The sequence below is a fragment of the Neopelma chrysocephalum genome, unplaced genomic scaffold, assembly GCF_003984885.1.
Source record: "Neopelma chrysocephalum unplaced genomic scaffold, ASM398488v2 Primary Assembly neopelma1_226, whole genome shotgun sequence".
Lineage (NCBI taxonomy): Eukaryota > Metazoa > Chordata > Aves > Passeriformes > Pipridae > Neopelma > Neopelma chrysocephalum.
Window position 1 is genome coordinate 1,144,082 of NW_020897888.1, and position 10,387 is coordinate 1,154,468.

The window sequence follows — 10,387 nt, forward strand, 5'->3', positions numbered from 1 at the left end:
CAAAAGTCTGCCAAAGGGCAGTAGAACATCATTGGGGGTGGCAGGAAGGTGTCTGATTGCTGCTTAATTAGCCCCAAAATTCGTGTGTCAGGAGGGGTTGTGGGATCAATGATAGAATCATACATTGGTTTGGGTTGGGAGGGACCTTAAAGACCATCTCATTCCAACCCTGCCATGGGCAGGGACACCTTCCACCAGCCCAGGTTGCTCCAAGCCCCGTCCAACCTGGCCTTGGACACTTCCAGGGATGGGGCAGCCACAGCTTCTCTGGGCAACCTGTGGAGTGGTGTTGGCTGGACATCATCTCCCATCTCCTTCCCAGCCATGTCTCCAGGAGCAGACAGCAGCCCAGGACACTGCTGAGGCCTCCCTGCTGCCTGCTGGGATGGGCATTGGCAGGGAGAGTGGCAATGCCATGGATATGTGAGGGCACGAGGGTGCCCTGGGGTGGGCAGGGCACCCACTGGGCCAGGGAGCAGAGCAGACTCTCCACGGTGCCATTGCACGGGCAGATCCACAAGGTTTGTTGCAGGTAACCTGTTTTATGGGACTTCCCAAATGAGTGTTGGGGTTTTCCAGCAGGGTAGGGTTCACTTCTGCTGCTAAATTGTTCCCCCGAGGCAGAAGGTGCACGTGAAACCCTGGAGATTTAAAGCTGTCAGACATTCAGCTTCACGGGATCACAGGATCACAGAATGTGCTGAGCTGGAAGGGACCCACAGGGATCAGTGAGTCCAACCCTCAGCCCTGCACAGGCCCATGCCCAAGGGTCACACCCTGTGCCCCAGAGGATCATCCAAACCCTCCTGGAGCTCTGGCAGCCTTGGTGCTGTGCCCACTGCCCTGGGGAGCCTGGTCAGTGCCAACCACCCTCTGGGGGAAGAACCTTTTCCTGAGATCCCTGATCATCTGATGAGCAATAAAAATATCCTTGGTAAAAGTGCAGTGGGCAGCACCAGCTCTGACTCTGCTCAGCTCTGCAGTAGAGAAAGGGCAGCTGGTACCCTGGCATGGGGCTGGGCTGAACGGGCACACGACCCTGTGACCATCCCACCCCCTGGAGCACCTGGGGGTTGCCACGTTGGTCCTCAGTGTGCCCAAAAGACTCCAGGAGATGAACTGTGTCCAGTGGAGACCTCAAAGGCTGCGGGTGTGTAGGTGCTGCATGAACACTGGTCAGAGAACCTGGCAGGCAGGAGCTGATATGGTGATGTTAAAGCCTGCCAGGGAGACCCTGCTAAGGCAGAAGTGCCTTTCCAGAGCAGGGTGAGTGTGGTACCTGCACATGCTCAGGGCATGTGGGACTGGAAACCCAGTGCAGACTCTTATGGAGTGAAGTCCAGCCCAGCCACCCCTGGAAAGCAAACCCAGGGACACCGTGGAGGAGCCAGGGCTGCTCACAGCCTCTGTGGGACAGATGGCACAGCCATGGGTGGGCAGACACCACACATTGCCATGACTGTGCAGTGGCACTCCAGACACATCCCCTATGGGCCAGACCTTTCTGCTTGGCTTAGCAAGACGGATATTGTAACACCAAGCAAAAGTCATGAAGTGCAGCTTGCCCAGCTCCAGGTCCTCAGGTCAGCTGGGATCCCTCATGGTCCCCTTCTGGTGCCCTGATCCCCATCACAGGGGCGTGCATTGGCTTTGTGGGCTTGGTGGTATCACCCAAAGGTTGGACTTGATGATCTGGGAGGTCTTTTACAACCTTTGTGATTCTATGATTCTGTGCCCTCACCACCTGTGAACTGAAACTGCAGCACAATGACCCATTTCCACACTTGCTGCTGCCAAACTTGTCTCATCCCTGTAGGGTGTGTTTCACTGAGCTCTTTGAGAAGTGTCACGTCCCCTTCCTCTCTTTTTGCCATGTCCCCTCCCTCCTTTTCCCATGTCCCCTCCCTTTCCCATGTCCCCTCCCTCTCTTTGCCACATAACCAGGCTGCTGAGTACAGCATGTGATGGAAAAGAGAGGAGACATTCACCGGGCAAGAAGAGACATTGCCTGAGAATTCCCCACCTCTGCAAAGCTCCAGGGTGAAAGGAGGGAGCAGAAGGCTCCATTTCATGGTGTGGAACCAACATTGGCTCCACTGGGCTGCTGCTAAAGGGACACACAGGACCACAGGAGCTGCCTTTTCATCTTGGTGGGGGCAAACCCAGATTTCCCTGCACAGCTCAAGGGTATTCTCACGGTCACAAAACCATAAGGCTTTGGCAATGTGGCTTCCACACCCCGTGACCCTGCTCTGAAGGGATGAACTTGCAATTTTCTGTGTATTTTACTGTTCTGGGCAGTTCCCACCCTGCGTGAAGGGGCACAAGCCAAAGCATTTTCTGTGCTGTGAGCTGGGAAATACAGAGAGAAGCAAGAAATGGGAAGGGTTTTGATAGGAAAGTTCTGACAGTCTAAATAGAACTGGGTTTCAGGCTTCATGCCTTATCACCTGGACTTGTGTCTGGCAATAACAGGAGGCACTGCCAAGCAACCAGTGCTCCACAGATCCACCCAGGTGGGCCTGCTGGATCTCCTGTTCGTGTTTCATCAGGGGAGGCTCCGTGCACCAAATCAATCCTTTGCCCATCAGATAAGAGCATAAAGTACTCAGCTAATGCAAATGTGTAGTAAATCAATAACATGCCACTACTAATACACTTTAATTAAAGCACAACAGACTGCAGCTCCTCTGCACTTACAAGGAAGGAGAACTGGCTGATGTGGCATCAGGAAAATGGAGCTCATGGATTTGAGGATAAAAGAAAACCTGTCCTAGAGGTGGACTGAGGAGTGGGAGGGATCTGAGCAAGGAATGGTGGAGCTCAAAGGGAGAAGGCAGTGGCTGAAGAACAGCATTAGCTGCACTGCCATTGCTCTAGTGGAGAACAGAAATAACTCGTGGGCTGATGGGGCAGGAGAAGGACATTGGGGAAAGAAGTGTCTGTGAAAGGAAGGTGGAACGGATGGTGGCTCACAGCTGCTGGAGCTGAGCCCCAGAATGGCTTAATAAAACCTCTCTTCACAACAGGAGTATCAGCAAAAGAAGTCCAAATGATGAGTGAGGCACTCACTGGACAGAATCCCAGAATCCCAGAATATGCTGAGTTGGAAGGGACCCACAAGGATCAGCGAGTCCAACTCCTGGCCCTGCACAGGCCCATGCCCAAGGGTCACACTCTGTGCCCCAGAGGATCAGCCAAACCCTCCTGGAGCTCTGGCAGCCTTGGGGCTGTGCCCACTGCCCTGGGGAGCCTGGTCAGTGCCCAACCAGCCTCTGGGGGAAGAACCTCATCCTGAGATCCAACCTGAGCCTGCCCTGGCACAGCTCCAGCCATTCCCTGGCTGCTGTCCCTGGTCCCCCCACAGCAGAGCTCAGGGCCTGCCCCTCCTCTGCCCCTGCCCAGGAAGCTGGAACTGCCAGGAGCTCTCCCCTCAGTCTCCTCTTCTCCAGCTGAACACCCCAAGTGCCCTCAGTGTCCTCCCACGGCTTCAAATCCAGGCCCTTTGCCATCCTCGTTGCCTCCTTTGGACACTCTCGAATGGCTTCAGATCTTCCTTACACTGCAGTGCCCAAAACTGCCCCAATATTCAAAGTGACAAAACCAGAGGGAATTCAGGAGCGAAAGGGATGTGTAGGACCATGTGGACCAAGGCTCAGTGCCCGTGCAGGGCTCTGCATCCCCCAGGGCTGGGGTAGGACCGTGCCCTGGTGCAGCAGCCTCACTGTGCCCTGTGGGCCGGGGTCACACCATGTGCTGCCCAAGACCTTCTGCAGGTCAGGTGGTCCCTGGTGGGACGGTGACTCCTTTCAGCTCCCACCAACCCTGCCTTTGAACCAGCCACCACGGGGAACAGCCACATTTTTGGGAGCAAAGGGAGGTTTTCATGAGGCCACACAGCCCCTGAAGCAAGAACCTCAGGGATGAGCTGCTCGTCCTCCTGCTTTAATCCAGCCCTCCTGGAGACATCATAGCATAGAACACTGTGCTCAGATATGTTAATTGAAATTTAATTGAAACTGGTTGACTGGGAGCTCTCAGAGGGCTTAAGGACTGGAGAAATGACAGTCCACCAAGGAGAGCACTGCACTGCAAGGCACCAATCTGGGCTCACCAGGGCTTGGGCTTGGTCTTAAAATAGTTATCAATTCTCTGAAAGCAAGCAGGAAAAGAATGTTTGTGGGTTGTGCCTCATTTGGAAGAGAAACAAGCATGAATGGACAGAGAAGTGATTTGAAGAGAAGTTTAGAGAGAGGAGTTGTCCTGATTTTTTCTCAGTGCTTTGGAGGAAGTGATGGGAGAGCAACGTGCTCCCTGGGTGAGAAACCAGGAGTCAGAGCTGTAGGAAGGTCTGAAAGCACAGAGAGAGCTGATGGGAAGGTGGAAATGGGCTTGCAGGGTGATATGGTTGCAGGAAAGGCTGGAACAATTTGGGATTGCATCCCAAAGAGCCAGAAGAGAGCCATGACCATCCATTAAGGGAGTCAGTGCTACCAGAAATATTCCACTACTTCACAGAATCACAGAATGTGCAGAGTTGGAAGGGACCCACAAGGATCAGCGGGTCCAACTCCTGACCCTGCACAGGCCCATCCCCAAGGGTCACACCCTGTGCCCCAGAGGATCAGCCAAACCTTTCTGGAGCTCTGGCAGCCTTGGGGCTGTGCCCACTGCCCTGGGGAGCCTGGGCAGTGCCCAACCACCCTCTGGGGGAAGAACCTCTTAGCAATACCTGACCTAAACCTCCCCAGGGAATTTTTGGGAACTCTTACTGATCCAGACTGGCAGTGTTGGAACCAACAGACCTGAGGCTCATGAGAAGCTTTCTGTGATTCTCCATGGGCTGTCCACTCAGCCTTGGAGGTGATGTCTCACCATCCAGCCCCGACTCCCTCCCTCCCCACCAGGATCTTCCCTTCCCTCACATGGGACTTGTTTCCCAGCACATATCAGAGCTCTGGGAATCCCCAGCAGATTAGAGCTGGCTAAAGGCAGGGGGAAGGTTACCTGACACACTACTCCTGACATGTCTGAGTGGAGTCCCTTGTCCCTGGTTGCTGCCATAAATGATACACCCTGTTACACCCACTACATGAAATCCAGAGTAAATAACTGAAGTAGTTAGGGAGCAGGATTACCCTGAAATTTGTTTCCATCCTATCACAGTGATTTGGTTGTCTCTGGGCATTAGCTCCACAATGTAATAAGCAAAGCCTCTGAAATACCTTCATGAGAATTAGGGTTCTATAAATTAACTGATTACTGATAAAGCCTAATTATAAATTAGGTCTTATTATCAGAAGCTTCTGAACTACTCTGAATGAATTAAAGCCGTAGGAGCAGGAATATTTCAGTTAACCATGTGAACTCTGATAAAGGTCTGAAGAGAGACTGTGCTCTGCCCTGCTCCCTGTCTGCACCCAGGGCATTGCTGGGAACTTCTGCAAAACCAGGCAGGACAACCTGAGACAGCCCCTGCACCAGGGAGTCTCTTCTTTACTCCTTCCTCTGTTTGCCCAGGGAACAAGGTGATCCCTTCCCCAGGGCTGAGACGTTTCTCACCTGGTTGCAGTGACACCCACCCGGCCCATCGCTGAGAGTGAAGGTTCTCCAGGGATGAAGCTCAGGGCTGTGGGAGGCAGTGGGTTGGAGGGTCAGAAATCACTTTCCTCTCATTTTCCTTGGGAAAAAATCTTAATTCTCACAAGCCACTTGCTAACCCTTGTCCTGCAAACCCTCCCTGTGACCTCGGTGGCTCTGTGCACAAACACAGGGGCCACAGAACTGGAGAGGAAAAGATTTTTTCATTGATTTCATCCCAGCCTGACACATTTTTCTTATTCACTGGAAAACTAGCATTTCTCTGCCTGCTTCCAGCTGATCTGTCAATAAACCACTACATCAAAATACTCTGAACTTTTCTTGGTAAAACTAGTAAAATTGGCTACTCTAAAGATTCTGGAGTGCGTGTCCTGTCATGATCTCCTTTACAAGGAGGAGATTCACTACCTGGATTCAGGGTGCAAGGGGAGCATCACTGCAGGGAGACCTCCCTGGAAGGGTGGGTTGGTGACAGCCCTGCCAGCAGCAGGTACCTCTGTGACCTGGCTCTGTTGGGTCCTTTTGAAAGAAGTGTTGAGATATCTGCTTCAGGAACACCTTCTTCTTACTTCCTTTTTTCCCCTCAACTCTGACCCCCTCTGGTTTTGAAGTCAGAGCTGTGTCTCTTTTGCTTCTCCTTTGCTGGTGGATCCTTTCTGCTGCTGTGCTGTATTAAGGTAGGAAATCCTTTGCTTCAGGGGAGATTTCTCTCTGCTGCTGGGACCTGGGAAATTTAGGAGTGGAACACAAAATGGAAGGATCTTAAGCATGAGAGAGGTGGTGGATGCCCCAGCCCTGGAAACATGCAAGGTCAGGTTGGATGGGGCTTTGAGCAAACTGGTCCAGCTGGACTAGATGGGCTTTAAAGGTCCCTTCCAACCCAAACTCTTCTATGATCCTTCGTGTCCCTCAGTAAAAGGACTGCACCATGTTCATGCCATTCCTGCTCATGAAAGCTTTCCTTGCCATCTGGAAATCAGTTTGGTTGCTTACCTGTCCCACCCAAACCCCAGTTCTCTGGGAGTTGGATCCTTCTGGGTGACAGGCTCCATCCACCTGCCAATCCATCTCTTCTGTGCCACCACGGGCTCGGAGTTCAAAGAGCTCCTCTCCCTCCCTGATGCCCCCAGGTAGATTTACAAACAATAAACTCTTTTTTGCTAGCTCAGACCAGGTTTTCAGCTGATTGCTGTAAGAAAGGCTCCCTGTTCCCTGGCAGCCACGAACACATGTTCTCTAGAACATGAGCAAGGAGAACTCACAGCCCAGTTCAACCAGCTACAGCCCAATCATCAGGTCTGGCACCGTTCAAGCCCTTTTTTCTGTCCCTTTCTCTGCTGTTCCTCATCCTGTATTCACAATTTTTAAGCAATCTCCACTGTCCTGAGTGTTGTCCCCCCTGCAGCAGGAGGAAGAAGGCAGCTCATGTCCCATCCCAAGCAGCACCCGGGGTGTGGTTCTGTTCTGCAGATGGAGACTGGAGCTGCTGGAGCACATTCAGGGACATGTTTCTGAAGAAGTCCACCCTGCTCTCCTGCAGTGGGTCTGTGTCTGTGTATCCCTCAGCTCAGCTGCTCCCAACCCCAATTATCAACAGAGTAATTCAGGACAGTCTTTAGGAAGTTTAGCTCCTCTCATGTACAATTTGAAAGATGTGAACATTCTCATCACTGAACTGAAAAAGGTGCTGAAAGAAAGAAATTCATGGACTTTAGACCACAAAGGAGCAGCAACTGCAGTTTGGACATTCTGCTTAACGGAGACCAAAGACTCTCACCAGTAATTCACAGCTCAAATCAATAACTTCTATTTAATGCCTCTGAAAAGATGGCAAGATTTGATTTAAGTGATGAAAAATCCACTGTGTCCCCAGGCATGCCATTTTCATGATCCTACCTCTCCACAGACATCACTACTGGAAACTGTACACGTCTACCTGGCTGTTAGCTCTGACTGTTGGATAAATCTGCCTGTTCCTACTCTGTCCAACAATCATCCACTGTTCAAGCTCCTCTCCCCATGGCAGAACTTGAAATGTTTAAGTTACATCTTTTGGACTGGTAAAAAAGGTTGACAGGTTATTTTTTATTATAATACTGGTTTAGAGCCTCTGAATTATTCTCATTCTTTGCCACCTGTCCAATGTGTCAACAATGTTTTGACAGAGGAGCTCCCCAATAGGAAATGCTTTCCAGTTGTGGGGTCACCAGTCCCAGGTGGGTGACCATGTGCAAGACCTATATCTCTGGGAATAATCCACTTTTCTCTCTCTAGAGTGGTGGTTACCTAAAGGAAAAGAAATTCTGGCTCTAAGCGAAGGTAAAATCAAACAGCTGAGAGAAGCTATATTTAAACTGTCCTGATTTGTTCTGCAGTTGTGCACCTGAGCAATAATCCCAAAGGGAATCCTACAAAATATAATGGTCTCCTTCTAGGAAAAAGGCAATGACTGTGAACCAGACTGTGAACCAGACAATTCTCAATGTATTTTGTGGTCTCCTGGGCAGTTTTGTTGCCTAGAGAAGGCAGTCACCTGCCTGTGGAAGGCTGGTGTGTGTGGTGGCTCCCACCCTTCACCTGTGGGAAGCAAAAGCCTTTGTGTGTCCTGGTCCCCCCCTGCACCCATAAAGAGCCTCATCCCCACGGCCACCACTCTGCTCCTCACCCCCCACCTCCTCCCTGCTCCGTTTGAACTCCAGGGTGGTGGATCCCTGGGATTGTTTGGTCACCCTTGATGCTGTAGGAGAATTGAATCCAGCAGTGCAGGGAAATGTGCAATTACCTTGGAGAGTGCACGTTCTTAAGGAGGTGATCATGGGATACCAGCTGGAGAGCAGGATCCAAAGCCTGTGAGAAAGTACATTGAGAAAATAACACCCATCTGCTCTTCCAGCATGGAAAAATCATCCTCTGCCTTTTTAAGGAGAAGTTTCTTGTAAAGCTATTTTCATTCCTCCCCAGCAGAGCACACAGATGGAATAGGATTGTTTTCATGATGGCAAGGATTTGCTTCTTCCATTTGCCAGTGCAACCAAACATTTAATTATAAAAACTCCCGAAATTAAGTAGATGCAAAAATTAAGATGAATATGCTCATTTTTGCCAATACTGTGAAATGTTTTTACTCTGAAAGACTCGTTCCATTACAATATACTGAGCAGAAAGTTAACACTCACATAATGACCTTAAAACCTGCTCAGAATGCAGAAACAGGTCATTGCTGTTCACTCTCTTAAGGAAAGATCTAAACCCCTAAAAATTGAGCTTACTATGGAAACAGTGTAATTACAGAAGCAGAACATGTGATACCATAATTCTATGGCTCAGTAGAGGGTCTTCTATATTACAGAGTCCTTCCAGGATGTACATCTGCCTCAAGGTCACTAAGAGTGTCCCTTTCCTTTTTCTCCTCTGCTCTGGAATGTTGGACTTCCATCCCTGCAGTTGTCCAAGGCCAGGTTGGACGGGGCTTGGAGCAACCTGGTCTAGTGGAAGGTGTCCCTGCCCATGGCAGGGGGTGGAATGAGATGGGCTTTAAGGTCCCTTCCAACCCAAACCAGGTTGTGATTCTGTTATTTGTAGAAACCAAAGTTCTCCCTTAGGAGGATTTGGGTGATAACACAGAGAGATGAACTGGTCCAGTTAAACCAATTCAATCAATGCAAAGGCATTTTTAGTGTGGTTGCAGTGACTTATTTCGGATGAGCTTAAGCTTCTTCCTCACTCTCTTAGGCTGAAAGGGGGCTGTCTGATGGGGAGGAGAGAGAACATGCTGCACCTTCCCTCAGGTTGAACTGAGTTGTGTCAACGTGACACCTCCCACTAAATGGGCACAAACCCCAAGGGGGCTTCACCTGGCACCTCATGGAGAGGACAGAGCAGCCAAGAGCATCTCCTGTGCTGAAGCCCAGATCTGTGGTAGGAGGAAATTCCACAGATTTGAGTGGTCTTGAGGGTAAGGACCTGACCTCAGAAGGCTCCCTTGGCCACCCCCAAAGGACACCAAGAAGTCAGACATCATGTGGGCCAACTACACCCAGAGAGCATCCCAGGGCTGAGGAAAGCTGCCTGGAACAACTCAACTGAAACTGCCTCATCCCCCTGGAAAAGTTACAAGGAAACATGATGGGCAGCACCAAAAAACTGCATTTTGATCCAGATGTTGAATGGAGGTGAGGTCTCCTCAGCCTCTCAGGACTGTGGTGCCATGGCTCGGCAGGGAGAGAGGAGAGGTTTGTGTTGGCAACAACTGCGTTGTGGGGGGCAAAAGATGTGGGAGTCATGGAACACGTGGGGGCCATCAAGGCTGCAAGACCTGCTGGGACACAACTGGACTGTTGGTCAGGGTGTCCCAGGGGAGCTTGGCCACCTCTGTAGATCTCACACAATGTGCTGGTTTCAGCTGCTCTGCACATTGACGTGGGACCTGATTCCCCCCAGCTTGGCCAAATGAGTCAATGGGTGCACCCTGGAATATTGCAACAGCCAGGGCTGATATTGGTGGGCAAGGTGTCCAAGAGGGCCCTCAAACGTGACAATGTGCCCACCCACAGCAATAGTGGTGGTGTCACCTCCCCTCCTCCTGCCCTGGTACCTGGAGCAAGGTCAAGCAATTCTAGACCACTCAGTAGGGACATTTGAGGTTTCTTTGCTTCGTGTTCATCTTTAACAGGTGCAGGGGCCACCTGGCTCCAGCTGAGAGAAGTATCAAAGGAGCTGCTGGGCTGTCAGTGGGAAGCATGGATGGATGGATGGATGGATGGATGGATGGATGGATGGATGGATG